This window comes from Dama dama, chromosome 18, assembly GCF_033118175.1.
Source record: "Dama dama isolate Ldn47 chromosome 18, ASM3311817v1, whole genome shotgun sequence".
NCBI classification, from domain to species: domain Eukaryota; kingdom Metazoa; phylum Chordata; class Mammalia; order Artiodactyla; family Cervidae; genus Dama; species Dama dama.
In genome coordinates, this window is record NC_083698.1 from 56,838,722 (window position 1) to 56,855,058 (window position 16,337).

Below are 16,337 nucleotides of genomic sequence, written 5' to 3' on the forward strand. Positions count from 1 at the left end.
AAGAGAGGATAAATTCATGATCTTTCATGATGATTAGTGCCTTTTAAGATAACACCGAAATCAGATTGATTATATTCTTTGCAGCCAAAGATGGAGAAGCTCTATACAGTCAGCAAGAACAAGACTGGGAGCTCACTGTGGCTCAGATCATCAACTCCCTATTGCCAAATTCAGACTTAAATGAAGAGAGTAGGGATAACCACTAGACCATTCAGGTATGATCTAAATCAAATCCCTTATGAATATACAGTGGAAGTGCGAAATAGATTTAAGGGACTAGATCTGATAGACAGAGAGCCTAATGAACTATGCTCAGAGGTTCGTGACATTGTACAGGAGACAGGGATCAAGACCATCCCCATGGAGAAGAAATGCAAAAAGGCAAAATGGTTGTCTGAGGAGGCCTTACAAATAGCTGTGAAACAAAGAGAAGTGAAAAGCAAAGGAGAAAATGAAAGATATTCCCATTTGAATGCAGAATAGCCAGGAGAGATAAGAAAGCCTTCCTCAGTGATCAACGCAAGGAAATAGAGGAAAACAACAGAATGGGAAAGACTAGAGATCTCTTCAAGAAAATTAGACATACCAAGGGAACATTTCATGCAAAAATGGGCTCAATAAAGGACAGAAATGGTATGGACCTAACAGAAGCAGAAGATATTAAGAAGAGGTGGCAAGAATTCACAGAAGAACTGTAAAAAAAGATCTTCACGACCCAGATAATCACAATGGTGTGACCACTCACCTAGAGCCAGACATCCTGGAATGTGAAGTCAAGTGGGCCTTAGAAAGCATCATTACGAACAAAGCTAGTAGATGTGATGGAATTCCAGTTGAGCTATTTCAAATCCTGAAAGATGATGCTGTGGAAGTGCTGCACTCAATATGCCAGCAAATTTGGAAAACTCAGCAGTGGCAACAGGACTGGAAAAGGTCCGTTTTCATTCCAATCCCTAAGAAAGGCAATCCCAAAGAATGCTCAAACTACCACACAATTGCACTCATCTCACATGCTAGTAAAGTAATGCTCAAAATTCCCCAAGCCAGGCTTCAGCAATACGTGAACCGAGAACTTCCAGATGTTCAAGCTGGATTTAGAAAAGGCAGAGGAACCAGAGATCAAATTGCCAATATTCACTGGATCATTGAAAAAGCAAGAGAGTTCCAGAAAAACACCTATTTCTGCTTTATTGACTATGCCAAAGCCTTCGACTGTGTGGATCACAATAAACTGTGGAAAATTCTGAAGGAGATGGGAATACCAGACCACCTGACCTGCCTCTTGAGAAACCTGTATGCAGGTCAGGAAGCAACAGTTAGAACTGGACATGGAACAACAGACTGGTTCCAAATAGGAAAAGGAGTACGTCAAGGCTGTATATTGTCAGCCTGCTTATTTAACTTCTATGCAGAGTGCATCATGAGAAACGCTGGGCTGGAAGAAGCACAAGCTGGAATCAAGACTGCCAGGAGAAATATCAATAACCTCAGATATGCAGATGACACCACCCTTATGGCAGAAAGTGAAGAGGAACTAAAAAGCCTCTTGATGAAAGTGAAAGAGGAGAGTGAAAAAGGTGGCTTAAAGCTCAACATTCAGAAAACTAAGATCATGGCATCTGGTCCCATAGCCTCATGGGAAATAGATGGGGAGACAGTGGAAACAGTGTCAGACTTTATTTTTTTGGGCTCCAAAATCACTGCAGATGGTGACTGCAGCCATGAAATTAGAAGACACTTACTCCTTGGAAGGAAAGTTATGACCAACCTAGATAGCATATTAAAAAGCAGAGACATTACTTTGCGAACAAAGGTCCATCTGGTCAAGGCTATGATTTTCCAGTGGTCATGTATGGATGTGAGAGTTGGACTGTGAAGAAAGCTGAGCACTGAAGAATTGATGCTTTTGAACTGTGGTGTTGGAGAAGACTCTTGAGAGTCCCTTGGACTGCAAGGAGATCCAACCAGTCCATCCTGAAGGAGATCAATCCTGGGTGTTCATTGGAAGGACTGGTGCTGAAGCTGAAACTCCAATACTTTGGCCACCTGATGCGAAGAGTTGACTCATTGGAAAAGACCCTGATGCTGGGAGGGATTGGGGGCAGGCGGAGAAGGGGACGACAGAGGATGAGATGGCTGGATGGCATCACCGACTCGATGGGCATGAGTTTGAGTAAACTCCAGGAGTTTGTTATGGACAGGGAGGCCTGGCGTGCTGTGATTCATGGGGTCGCAAAGAGTCGGACAAGACTGAGCAACTGAACTGAACTGAAGATAACAACAGGATGTCTTCAGAAATGAGGATGGAAAAGGGAGGGTCTGGGCCTAAGAGCATTCACTGAGGTGGGAGAGACAGGCCAAGAATACAAGAAATGAGGGAATTTCCTGCTGTTCCACCCTGCGGGTGGTTAAGACTTAGCACATCTACTGCATGGGGTGAGGGTTGGATCCCTGGGTGGGGAACTAATAACCCACATGCCTCTAGGCAAAAAAAAAAAAAGAAGAGATGAGATTTGTAACTAGTAGGCTACTGCTCAAAGTGGGTGCAAGTTGAAAAAGGAAAAGAAAGAAAGAAAATGAAGTCATTCAGTTATGTCTGACTCTTTGCGACCCCATGGACTGTAGCCTGCCAGGCTCCTCTGTCCATGGGATTTTCCAGGCAAGAGTACTGGCGTGGGTTGCCATTTCCTTCTCCAGGGGATCTTCCTGACCTAGGTATCGAACCCAGGTCTCCTGCATTGCAGGCTGACTCTTTACCGTCTGAGCCACCAGGGAAAAAAAGAACTCATAAAAATTCAGCTATGATTATCAACAAAGATGGAATAGTGCTACTGCTGGTGAAAATAATGTCAAAAGGGAGAAATGCATGAACTTCATACAATAGAAATCCTCCAGGAAAAGCACAATTAGGGGTTTTATAGACACAGTTGTAAAGACTTGACACTAGTAATTAGTTCAAAAAGTGACTTCAAAAGAGTATAAATGAACAAAATTCAAAATTGATGTTATACAATTGATAAACAACATTTCCTTTGTTCCACGATTTTCTGATACAAGTACATCATTTTCCAAATAAAATTAAATCTGGTTTGGATCTCCCACCTACCTACTGATGGGATAGTAAATAGAAATATTGGTGCACCTTGCCAGCCTCTGAGAAATGTATGAGAATCCCAGGACTCAGATGGCGACAGCAAAATGGGGCAGGCCTGGCCCTTAGTCACATCTGTCTTCATCATCCACCTTCTGCTGCTTTATTTTTCCATCAAGCACTGAGCCTCTGTCCTCTACAGGACCCTGTATTATTTTCCTACTGTAGCTGGAACAAATTACCACAAATTTAGCGGTTTAAAAACACAAATCTATTATCTCGTAGTTCTAGAGGTTAGACGTCTGAAATGGGCTTTACTGGGCTAAAATCAAGGAGTTGGCAGGCCTATGTTCTAGTCTGGAGGCTCTATGGGAGAACCCATTTTGTGGCCTTTTTCAAACCTTGTAGAAACTGCCTTCAATTTTTGATGAATAGCCTTTTGCTCCACCTTCAAAGCCAGCAATGGCAAATTGAGTCTTTTTCAGGACACCATGTCTCAGATTCTTAATCTTCTGCTTCTCTCTGACCCATTCAAAGACCCTTGTGATTACATTAGGCCCTCCTAATGTAATAACCCAGGAAACATCCTTAGGTAAAAGTCAGATGATTAACAACTGTAATTCAATATTCAACCTTAATCCTCCCTTGTCACCTACCTGAGCATACTCATGGGTTCTGGGAATTAACATGAACATTTTGGGAAGGCCATTATTCTATCTACTACAGGCACTATGAGAGAAGTCCCACAGTGTAATCCTTTCTAGTGCTTTCAAACCTCTTTTTTATATCAGGAAACTCAGTGAAAATGAAAATATTTGATAGCATACTGGGGCAACTGGCTAACCCTGTCATGCCTCAGCACAATTTTGGGGAAGCAGTCTACATTGACTGCAGGACTGGTCACAGGGCTTACAATAATGCCATTAAGACTGAGATTAATAACATTATTAAGGAGATCAAACCACAGACCTGCATATGCTGTCTCCATGAAGTCTTCCAGAACAATTAAGTGGGAGGGGAAGTTCTGCCATCTTTCATCTGCCACACTTGCTTCCTTCCAGTCTCAGAGGATCCCTCTCTCCATGAGGCCAACACACATTCACCTTTTTATCTAAGCATAAGAGTCAGACACAACTGAGTGACTTTCACACACACACACATACACACACACACACACACACAAGCTTTCTTTGTCTTCCTGTCCTCCCCTTTCCTTCTCTGGGACAACCCAAGGTGATTCCTCACTGCTCCTGACATTCATTTTTTTTTTTTTTTAACCTCTCCCTTTTGATTTTTGTCTTTTATGGTAAGAAATGTATATATTTGGGTTGAAGTATTATAGGATAAGATGGTCCTTTTTAAAAGATATTTATTTGTTTGTTTATTTTTGGCTGCATTGGGTCTTAGTTGTGGCATGTGAGACCTCTGCTGCAGCACGTGGGATCTTTCATTGCAGCCCTCAGACTTCTCTCTAGTTGAGAGGCCCAGACTCTCAGTAGTTGTTGTGCATGGGCTTAGTTGTCCATGGCATGTGGAATCTTAGTTCCCCAGCCAGGGATTGAACCCATGTCCCCTGCATTGGAAGGAGGATTTTAGTCACTGGGCCTAAAGTCTCCAAGATGGTCTTTTTCTTATTAAATTTGAATTCTGTTGAAAGATGGACCTTGAGATAGAGCTATGATGGGACAAATAAATATGGCATTGGGAGTGCTGGGTACAACAAGACGCAGAAGAACCGACAGGTATTAGGACAAGTGTGGGGAAATCAAATGAGGAAGCCACATCAGTGATGGGGAGAGTCAAAAAAGAATAAGAACCCATTGTAGAAGAGGAAAGGGGCCCATGGCAGAAGTGGGCAATCCCTATGGCAGAGAACTCCATGGTCCTGAATGGAGGAGGCAGAGAGAAAGAAAGATGCAAGAAATCAGCCTATCAGGTCAGGATGGGGGGCAAATGCAGTCTGATCTGAATGGGAACTGAGAGCGAGAGGCTTACGGAGAAGAAACTGGGAGGTAATGAACTTAGTTTAGGAGTCATTCTGACCTGAAGTTTTTGTATGTTTGTTTGGTTGGTTTTTGACTTTTGTTTTTCCAAAACTGAAGTATGTTTAAATGTGGATTCCAATATGGCAAATTTTCACATATTTTTTTAAAAAGTGAAGTATAGCTGCTATACAATATTATATAAATTATAGGTGTACATGGCAAATAGATGGGGAGACAATGGAAACAGTGACAGACTTTATTTTTTTGGGCTCCAAAATCATTGCAGATGGTGACTACAGCCATGAAATTAAAAGATGCTTGCTCCTTGAAAGAAAAGCTATGACCAACCTAGACAGCATATTAAAAAGCAGAGACATTACTTTGCTGACAAAGGTCCATCTAGTCAAAGCTGCGGTTTTTCCAGTAGTCATGTATGGATGTGAGAGCTGGACTATAAAGAAAGCTGAGCGCTGAAGAATTGATGCTTTTGAACTGTGGTGTTAGGGAAGACTCTTGAGAATCCCTTGGACTGCAAGCAGATCCAACCAGTCCATCCTAAAGGAGATCAGTCCTGAATATTCATTGGAAGGACTGATGCTGAAGCTGAAACTCCAATACTTTGGCTATCTGATGCAAAGAACTGACTCTTTGGAAAAGACCCTGATGCTGGGAAAGATTAAAGGCAGGAGGAGAAGGGAACGACAGAGGATGAGATAGTTGGATGGCATCACCGACTCGATGGACATGAGTTTGAGTAAGCTCCAGTAGTTGGTGATGGACAGGGAAGCTTGGCGTGCTGCAGTCCATGGGGTTGCAAAGAGTTGGACACGACTGAGTGACAGCTGAACTGATATGTGTACAATGTAGTGATTCATATTTTTTAAAGGTTATACTCCACTTACACTTTTTATAAAATATTGACTATATTCCCTGTATTGTATAAATATCCTTGTGGGCTTATTTGATACCTAATAGTTTGTACTTCTTACTCCTCTACCACTATATTACCCTTACTCCCCACTGGTAACCACTAGTTTGTTCTCTGTATTTGTGAATCTGCTTCTTTTATTATTATATTTGCTAGTTTGTCATGGTTTTTTTTTTTTTGTGTGTGTGTGTGTGTGTGTAATAAAGTTTTATTAAAGTATAAAGGAGATAGAGAAAGCTTCTGACATAGGCATCAGAAGGGGGCAAAAGAGTACCCCTGCTCCTGACATTCAATGAAGGATTTTTGTGACAGCTGCTAGACCTCAACTACCTCAGTCTAACTAATATAAAAAGAAGACTTTTTTTTGTTTTTTTTGTTTTGTTTTGCATAACGAAGACCCCTGGGGAAGTATTGGCTTTAGGCATAGCTGGATCCAGGGATAAATGACTCTGGATCTGTTTATCTAAGCTTCCTCTATGGAAGCCCTTTCTCTGTTTCCATAACATAGCCCTTGTCAGCATGAGGTTGACATCATTTTTCCTGTTAACAGTCTCAGCTGAAAGCACATCCTATAAATTTTCCAAACATAGATTCACTGAGATTTCCTTTGACTTATTTTATGATCAATTTAAAAATTTTCCAGAAGTGTTGAAAAAGAATTCTTTTGTTTATTTCTAATTACCAAGTAGGGGATATTTTCAGTACACCATTATTATAGCTTTAAAGTAAAGTTTAAATTGCACTTTTATGTCCCTGTGCACACAGCTCAAAGGGGTTTTGAGAAGGAAGATTTATCATTTTCAAAGATTTTGAAAGAAAAACTCACATATCTGCATTCAGTAATGAGTGTCTATATAAAAAGAGTTAACAGCTGATTTTAACTTCCTAGCTCAATAAAAGTTCTTTTAAAGTTCCCCTTTGATCTTCTTATAAGTGAGGAGTCATGTCCTAGTTTTCTGAGTATCTAAAGATCCACTAGTATTAATATATAAACTAATTTTGTCTCCTTTCAAAAATAATTTCTTATGAGATATTATCTCTGACAGCTGAGACTATGGTATTTGAACAGAATATTACTTTCTAACACTATAATGTCTGAAAGAAAAATAATGAGAAAAAACTAATAGCAAAAGAGATGTTATCTCTTTTTGGGGGGCAAAAAAATCTTCTGGATGACTATGTTAGATTCTCAATGTCTTTATGAACGAGATGTCATTTATCTGGTATAATCAAAATGTCCCTATTCAGATTAACCCCTTTCTACGAGATAAATGAAAGATACTGTAATGTTTCCAAAAATCAAATTGCTGTGATATGCCATCTTATTGAGATGTCTAATTCATTCATTCAGTAAATATTGAGTATCCACTCTATGCCTGCCACAGGCCTAGGTACTTCAGACATATGAGTGAACAAAACAAAGATTCCTATCCTCATAGAACTTATATTCTATCAAGAAGAAAAATGACAACATAATAAGTAAGCAAATAAGATGGCATTTTAAAAAATGGAAAAAAAGAGAGGAAAGGAATGGGGATGGTGGAGGAGGGACACTTCATAGTATTAAATAGGATGGCCCAGGAGGTTCCAATGAAATGGTGACATCTGAGCCAAGAATGAAAGGAGGTGAAAGGGTGATCTGTGTGGTAGAAGAGTGGCCCAAAGAGAGGAAAAGGAAAGGAAAAGTGAAGTCACTCAGTTGTGTCCGACTCTTTGCGATCCCATGGACTGTAGCCTACCATGCTCCTCTGTCCACAGGGATTTTCCAGGCAAGAGTACTGGAGTGCGCTGCCATTTCCTTCTCCAGAGGATCTTCCCGACCCAGGGATCGAACCTGGGTCTCCCGCATTGTAGGCAGACGCCTTACCGTCAGAGCCAGCAGGGAAGCCCTAAAGAGAGGGAAGGGCTAGTGCAAAAGCCCTAAGGCGGAAGTGTGTCTGGCCTGTTTCTGAAAGATTAAGAAGCCCAGCCTGGCAGGAACAGAGTGAACAAGGGGAAAAGGAGTAGAAGATAAAATTAGTGAGTTAAGGAGGAGGGTGGGCTGATTGTGTATGATCTTGTGGACAGTTATAAAGGATTTAGCTTCTACTGTTGGAGAAGACAATGACAACCCTCTCCAGTATTCTTGCCTGGGAAATTCCATGGACAGAGGACCCTGGCAGGCTACAGTCCATAGGGTCACAAAGAAGAGGACATGACTGAGCCTCTAAACAACAACGACTAGCTTCTGCTGTGAATGAGAAGGGAGTAAATAGAAAACTTTAGGCAGAGAAATGCCAGGTTCAGACTTACCTTTTAAAAGGATAATCTTAGTTGCTGATTTGATGACACACTACAAGGAATAAAGAATGAAAATTTACCTTTTTCAACTACAAATTGGCACTTACCAAGAGCATTGCCAACGACTGAACAACAGAGGCATTTGCCATCTGCCTCTATGAAGATTGAACCCAGGGCTGCTATGGCTGTTGACCTTCAACAATCCCTGAGGGAATTCAGGGTGGCGTGAGGCACTCTGTGTTCCAGGGAATCTAGTGGGACAGTTCAGTTGCTCAGTCATGTCCGACTCTTTGCGATCCCATGGACTGCAGCACGCCAGGCTTCCCTGTCCATCACCAACTCTCAGAACTTGCTCAAACTCATGTCCATCGAGTCGGTGATGCCATCCAACCTTCTCATCCTCTGTCATCCCCTTCTCCTCCTGCCTTCAATCTTTCCCAGCATCAGGGTATTTTCCAATGAGTCAGTTCTTCCCATCAGGTGGCTAAAATATTGGAGTTTCAGCCTCAGCATCAGTCCTTCCAATGAATATTCAGGACTGATTTCCTTTAGGATGGACGGGTTGGATCCCTAGTGGGACAGGTCTTTAGATAGTTGGATGTTTTAGGAACAGATTTTATTATCTCAATCCTTCCCTCTCCTCATATCTAGAGGAGCACTAAATCCCTTCATGGTTACATCAGATTCTCATGACTAACAACAACAACAACAAAACTTTTGTAAAATGAGGGCTTCATGGTATTGAACTCCCCCTTCACCAAAACCTTATATATTAACCTTCCCCCACTGCTGCTTTGGCGCAGTCTCTCAGAGCTATCTGAGATGCTGCTTCACAGGCTGCAGTCCTTACTTTGCCCCAAATAAAACTTAACTTGCAACTCACAAGCTGTACATCTTTTTTAGTCAACACCTTGACTCACTAATCCACGCGTGTTATTGATATTAGGGTGATAAGAAGTTGTGAGATTCTGAAAATATTCTGAAGGTATGGCCAGTAGAATTGGCTATGGGGTAGGCTTGCAAGAGCAAGAAAGAAACCAAGAATCAACCTGAGCACCTGGCAGGATGGATTGACAATCAGCTGAGATGGAGCAGACTTGAGTTGGAATATCTTGAATTCTATTTTAGATATGCTGAAGAGAACTGAAGATAATTGAATATATGAATCTGAGTTTAGTACAGAGTTGGCCTAAAGACAGAAATTTGAAAGTGGCAGTTATACTGATGACTTTAAAATCGCAAAAAGAGGAAGAGAAGAGAGGTAACAGATGAAAGGAGAAGGGAAGAAGAAAAAGGAAGGGAAGAAAGAAGAGGGAGGAAGAAGAAAGGGAAGAGGAAAGAACCAAGACTGAGAAGACACAAAGGAGAGAAGAAAGAATCAGCAAAGAAAACTAAGAAGCAATCAATGAGGGACAAGAAAAACCAAGAGTTTGGTGTTCTGGGAGCTCAGCCAAGATATATATTAAGGAGGAGATTGTTGAACTGTGTGTAAGATGAGGACTGAAAAGTGGCCAATTTATTTGCTATTTGACTATTTGTTATTTGTTATTTGAGCAATGTGGAAGCTCATCAGCAACCCTGATGAAAGGAGTTCTGGTAGAGAATTCTGGTGGGAATGGAAACTCTTTGGAGAAGTCTTGCTACAAAGATGAGCAAAGAAATGAGACAGCAATTGGTTGGAAAAGTAGGGTCAAGAGGAAAAGGTTTTTTAAACATAGGAGAACTAGCAATAGGTTTGTTTCCTAGTAGGAATTATTGAACAGAAAGCAAAAAACTGATAACAGGAACAAGAGGGAAGAATTTCTAAAGATATTTTTTAATGTTCTGAGAGATGTGATCCAGTCTATGGCGGAGGGGTTGGCTTTAGGAGGGAACATAAGGAGTTTACTGATGATAGTGGGCTCATAGAAAGGCAGAGGAAGTGGAGCAGCCTCTATAGAAGATGATGGGAAACTTGGGGAGTTCTTTTCAGAATACTTCCATTTTCTCAGTGAAGAAAGAAAATTGCCAGCTATAAATGAGCATGGATGCATTTATCTTTGCACTTTTTTTTTTCATCCAGGTGAATTTTCTGATTTTTCCAATACTGGTTTATTATGTGCATATTTTTTATGTCATTTTCCAGGTGGCAAACCAACACGGAGATGTCAATGGGCATTCTGAGAACAAGAAAAAGAGGACTTTTAGGCTCGTATCCCTTAAGGTGCATTACTATGTATAATGTATCTCTTAAGCATATGTATTCTATCATGATGAACAAAATCTAACATTAATCCAGAGCTTTGTAATGTTAATAACAAAGAAAGGCAAAGTAATAATATATGCATCTGCTTTACACTTTCAATGACATGACTCTGTCTTCAAATCACTCTTCTAATAAATTTTCTCTACTGCCCATAGTAGTGCTATAAGGGACATTAATCCTAACACTTATTCATGGAAAACTTTTAAAGTTTTTAAAAGTTTGCCTTTTCCACAAAAGTATGTTCTTTAATTAGATTTAAAGGTATTGGTAGTCCAGAGTTTCCAGAGTGTTACATGGAATTCTTTTACTTAATTGGTCCAGAGAGATGCTCCTAGAAAAAGGGTTTTTTGATCATAAATTTTAGAAATGCCTCAAACTATATTTGCCTCTCGGAGCTATCCATGTAAAAAAAATTTTTGAGAAGTCTTAGGGGAATAAAGAAAACTAGTGTTTCCCATACTTATTTTCATTGAACACACAAATAACACAGTTTATAGCATTCTTTTTTTTTAATATAGCATTAAATAATACAGTCATTAGGCATATTTATTTTGATATTATTCCAATATTTAAGAAAATGAATGTGACTGATATATTATTACAGTGTAGACTAGCCTATTCCAACTAACATAACACCTCTACCTAAACAGGGAAAGAAACGGAGTGAAGGAACAAAAACCCTCTCTGAAAAGGAAGGAAAACTGTTTTTCTCTGTATCTTATATCTCTAATGTATGTGGGTCTTTATCCTGATGTATGTGTCAGGGAATGAGAATCAGTATTATCTAAATGATAAGAATGAATACAAATAACCAAATAATTATGCATTAGCAAACACCAATTCATTCCATTTCTAATTATGAAACATGATGTAGAAAATAGTAAACTTCATTCAAAACAAGAAAATGTTATTGCTCTTTTAATAATACCAACATATTAATATATTTCATTGTCATTAAAAGTAAACTGTAAAATACCAGGGAATGATTTTAATGACTTTTCTCTAATATGTGTAATCATTCATGTAATTTTTCAAGTGATCATTATTACTTGAAATTATATTTGAATAATAAGAAATTATGTTTAAAAAACTAAATAGTGGAAAGTTTTTTATTTTAAGCTGCTAATTTAGTGAGTGGTAATTATATAATGTGTCATAACCCAAAAAAGACTACCATGGGCTTCTTTGAGATGTCAGCAGCATAGATTGGTGGGGGGAAGGTAAAAATAATGAGTTGGCAGGTGTAGATTTGACTCTCTCCAGGCCAGTAGTTAAAATTCAAAACAGGTATTCAAATAAATGAGGGAAAGTGAGGTTTGACAGAGGAGGATGGGGCAGAATAGAAAGCAGTGGGTGCAAAAGATTTGATCAGGTAAATGAATCATGGTAACAACCAATCTTCACATGAAAAAGAATACAATAGCCTCAACTTTGAAGAAGGAGACTTATATTTAATTTAGTGAATGCCATTAGCATATGATTTCCTTCTTATATGCCTACATAATGATAAATACGAACTATTCAAAGATATTTTGATTTGTAGATATTGGATAGGTGGCTAGATCTACTTACTACTTAGTAATACACTAGCATGGTATGGAATTCCATTTTACACCTCAAAAAATCACAAATTCTTATATTATAGAAATTTGGAATCTGTCCCAAATAGCTGAAGTCACAAACATTAAACCTACCAATGCCAAGATTCTATAACATTTAAGATGAGGTTGGTTCCTAACTCAAAAATTCAGCTATCATTTCGGGGTACAAAGAGAAAAGCCCAATCTTCTTTAAAAATCTCTAATGGTGGGGCTTCCCTGGTGGTGCAGTGGTTAAGAATCCACCTGCCTATGCAGGGGACATGGATTCCATATGGGGCAACTAAGCCCGAGTGCCACAACTACCGCCATGAGCTCTAGGGCCCTCAAGCAACACTGCTGAGACTGTGTGCCCTAGAGCCTGGGGCCTGCAGCTCCTGAGCCCCCGTGCTGCAACTACTGAGGCTGGCACGTGACTCCCAGGCTCTGGAGCACAGGCTCAATAGTTGTGGCACACGGGCTTTGTTGCTCTGTGGCATGCAGGATCTTCCTAGATCAGGGATCAAACCTGTGTCTCCTGCATTGGCAGACGGATTCTTCACCTCTGAGCTACTAGCTGCAGCTGTTGCTAAGTCGCTTCAGTCATGTCTGACTCTGCGACCCCATAGACGGCAGCCTACCAGGCTCCTCCATCCCTGGGATTCTCCAGGCAAGAACACTGGAGTGGGTTGCCATTTCCTTCTCCAATGCAGGAAAGTGAAAAGTGAAAGTGAAGTCGTTCAGTCGTGTCCAACTCTTCGCGACCCCATGGACTGCAGCCTACCAGGCTCCTCCATCCATGGGAGTTTCCAGGCAAGAGAACTGGAGTGGGTTGCCATTGCCTTCTCAGCTGAGCTACTAGGGAAGCCCCATTTTCTACTTCTTGATAAACTTTTTTTCACTTTCTCCCAAGACACAAAACTCCTAACTCACTGGCTGCCTCTTCTGAGATATCTTTGTGTATTAAGAGGGGCTGTTTGCCTTTAATTTTAGAGCACTTGAGGGCTCAGTTCATGGATTGTTTCTTTTTATATCTATAAATATTCTCTTGGTGATTTAATTTAGATTCATGGTTTAAAATATTCCCTATATTTTGACAATTCAGAAATATGCACCTTCAGCTCAGCTTTCTCCAAATTCCAGGCCTATCTCTAACCCTGTATATACATTATTTCAAAATTGGTATATCCAACTGAACTTCCCATCTTTCCCCTTAAATGTCTTCTTGCAGCTTTCCCCATCTTAAGTTAACAACTGTCCTTCTGGTTCTCTAAACACTAAGCTTGGAATAATCTTTTTATCCTTTTTCATGCCTGTATCCAATTGTTAAGCAAATCCTACTGGCAACCACTTCCAACCCATTCCCACTGGTGCAGTGTGTGAGCTGCATTAATTTCTCATCCAGGAATATCGAAATAGTCTAACTAGTCTCTCTATTCCACCATTGCCCATCTATAGTCTACTATCAACACAGCAGCCAGTATGATCCTTCTAAAATCTATGAAAGATAGTCACTTATTTGCTCAAAACTCAGCTATCACATTCCAAATCTTTACAAAGGCTAACAAAGCCCTGCAGGATCTGTCCTGCCCACCTACCTCACTATCTTTATAGACTCATCTCCAACTACTCTGCCTTATCTGTGACCTCCAGCTATATTGGATTCTCCACTTTTCCTAGAACTTGTTACACGTTTCCATCTTTCACACACATAACTCAAGTCTGCAAATTCACCTTCTCAATGAGGCCTACACAGACAACCAGTAAATACAGGGTTGGATGTCCAGGCTTCTATTCCCTACCTTCCTTAAATGTCTGAATTCCTTGATCATATGTATGTGTTTATGAAGGAATTCAATTTGCACAGATAGATGAGAAAATCAGTTCTTCAGCAGTAACGTATGCCTGCATTACAGCTCCTTTTTCAATAGGAGCTATCGTTTCTTGTAAGTTGTCAGGGCATTTCAACCTGCAGGCAACTGCAGTTAAGTATTTAATCAGGATGCAGAAATTATTGCTCCCTACACGTCAAAATATGGTTTTATTTACTCTGGGAGTGGAGTGTTAGTATTACTCACCACCACCCTCTCCACCACCGAGTAAAAATTCACCTCTGTTCAACCTGTCATGTCATCTCAATGCCCACAACTGTGGAGCCTGCCCAGAAATAATCTTTTTCTTTGAAGACTACACTGAGTCTCTGACCTTAAGAAAAAGCTGTCAACAGTTTACCTGAATGAAAAAGGGCAAGAGTTCCCAATGCAGCTCTTCAATGAATTAACATAGTTGAGCTCTGGCCCATTTCTTCACTAAAAATCTGACACTTAGAAGCTTCTCCAGGATACCTTAACTATGGTTCTCGGATTTACCTCTCTCTCAATTCAACCTGTTTGCTTTATACCCTTTCTTTTATATCATGCCTCAAAACTCCTGGATGTTCTTTTATGTTATAAGCATGTTCATGGCTTCATTTAGATTAGATCTGATAGAGTGCCTGAAGAACTATGGACTGAGGTTTGTGACATTGTACAGGAGGCAGTGACCATCCTCAAGAGGAAAAATGCATAAGGCAAAATGGTTGTCGGAGGAGACCTTACAAATAGCTGAGAAAAGAAGAGAAGCTAAAGGCAAAGGAGAAAATGAAAGATATACCCATTCGAATGCAGACTTCCAAAGAATAGCAAGGAGATAAGAAAGCCTTCCTCAGTAATCAGTGCAAAGAAATAGAGAAAAATAATAGAATGGGAAAGTCTAGAGATCTCTTCAAGAAAATTAGAGATACCAAGGGAACATTTCATGCAAAGATGGGCTCAATAAAGGACAGAAATGGTATGGACCTAACAGAAGCAGAAGATATAAAGAGGAGGTGCCAAGAATACACAGAACTGTACAAAAAAATCTTCATGACCCAGATGATCACAATGGTGTGATCACTCACCTAGAGCCAGACATCCTGGAGTGCAAAGTCAAGTGGGCCTTAGGAAGGATCACTACGAAAAAAGCTAGTGGAGGTGATGGAATTCCAGTTGAGCTATTTCAAATCCTGAAAGATGCTGCTGTGAAAGTGCTGCACTCAATATGCCAGCAAATTTGGAAAACTCAGCAGTGGCCACAGGACTGGAAAAGATCAATTTTCATTCCAACTCCAAAGGGCAATGCCAAAGAATGTTTAAACTACTGCACAATTGCACTCATCTCACACGCTAGCAAAGTAATGCTCAAAATTGTCCAAGCCAGGATTCAACAGTACGTGAACCGTGAACTTTGATATTCAAGCTGGATTTAGAAAAGGTAGAGGAACCAAAAATCAAATTGCTAACATCCGTTGGATCCTTGAAAAAGCAAGGAAGTTCCAGAAAAACATCTACTTCTGTTTTATTGACTACGCCAAAGCCTTTGACTGTGTGGATCACAATAAACTGTGGAAAATTCTGAAAGAGATGGGAAAACCAGACCATCTTACATGCCTCTTGAGAAACATGTATGCAGGTCAAGAAGTAACAGTTACAACTGGACATGGAACAACAGACTGGTTCCAAATCAGGAAAGGAGTACTCAAGGCTGTATATTGTTACCTGCTTATTTACCTTATATACAGAGTACTTCATGTGAAACGCCAGGCTGGATGAAACACAAGCTGGACAATTACTGGGAGAAATATCAGTAACCTCAGATATGCAGATGACACCACTCTTAGGGCAGAAAGTGAAGAACTAAACAGCCTCTTGATGAAAATGAGAGTGTGAAAAAGTTGGCTTAAAACTCAACATTCAGAAAACTAAGTTCATGGCATTCGGTCCCATCACTTCATGGGAAGTGGAAAAAGAATGAAAATAAGCGACTTTATTTTGGGGAGCTCTAAAATCACTGCAGATGGTGACTGCAGCCATCAAATTAAAAGACACTTACTCTTGGGAAGAAAAGCTATGACCAACCTAGACAGCATATTAAAAAGTAGAGACATTACTTTGCCAACAAAGGTCCGTCTAGTCAAAGCTATGGTCTTTCCAGTAGTCATGTATGGATGTGAAAGTTGGACTATAAAGAAAGCTGAGCACCGAAGAATTGATGCTTTTGAACTGTGGTGTTGGAAAAGACTCTTGACAGTCCCTTGGACCTCAAGGAGATCCAACCAGTACATCCTAAAGGAAATCAGTCCTGAATATTCATTGGAAGGACTGATGCTGAAACTCCAATACTTTGGCCACCTGATGCGAAGAACTGACTCATT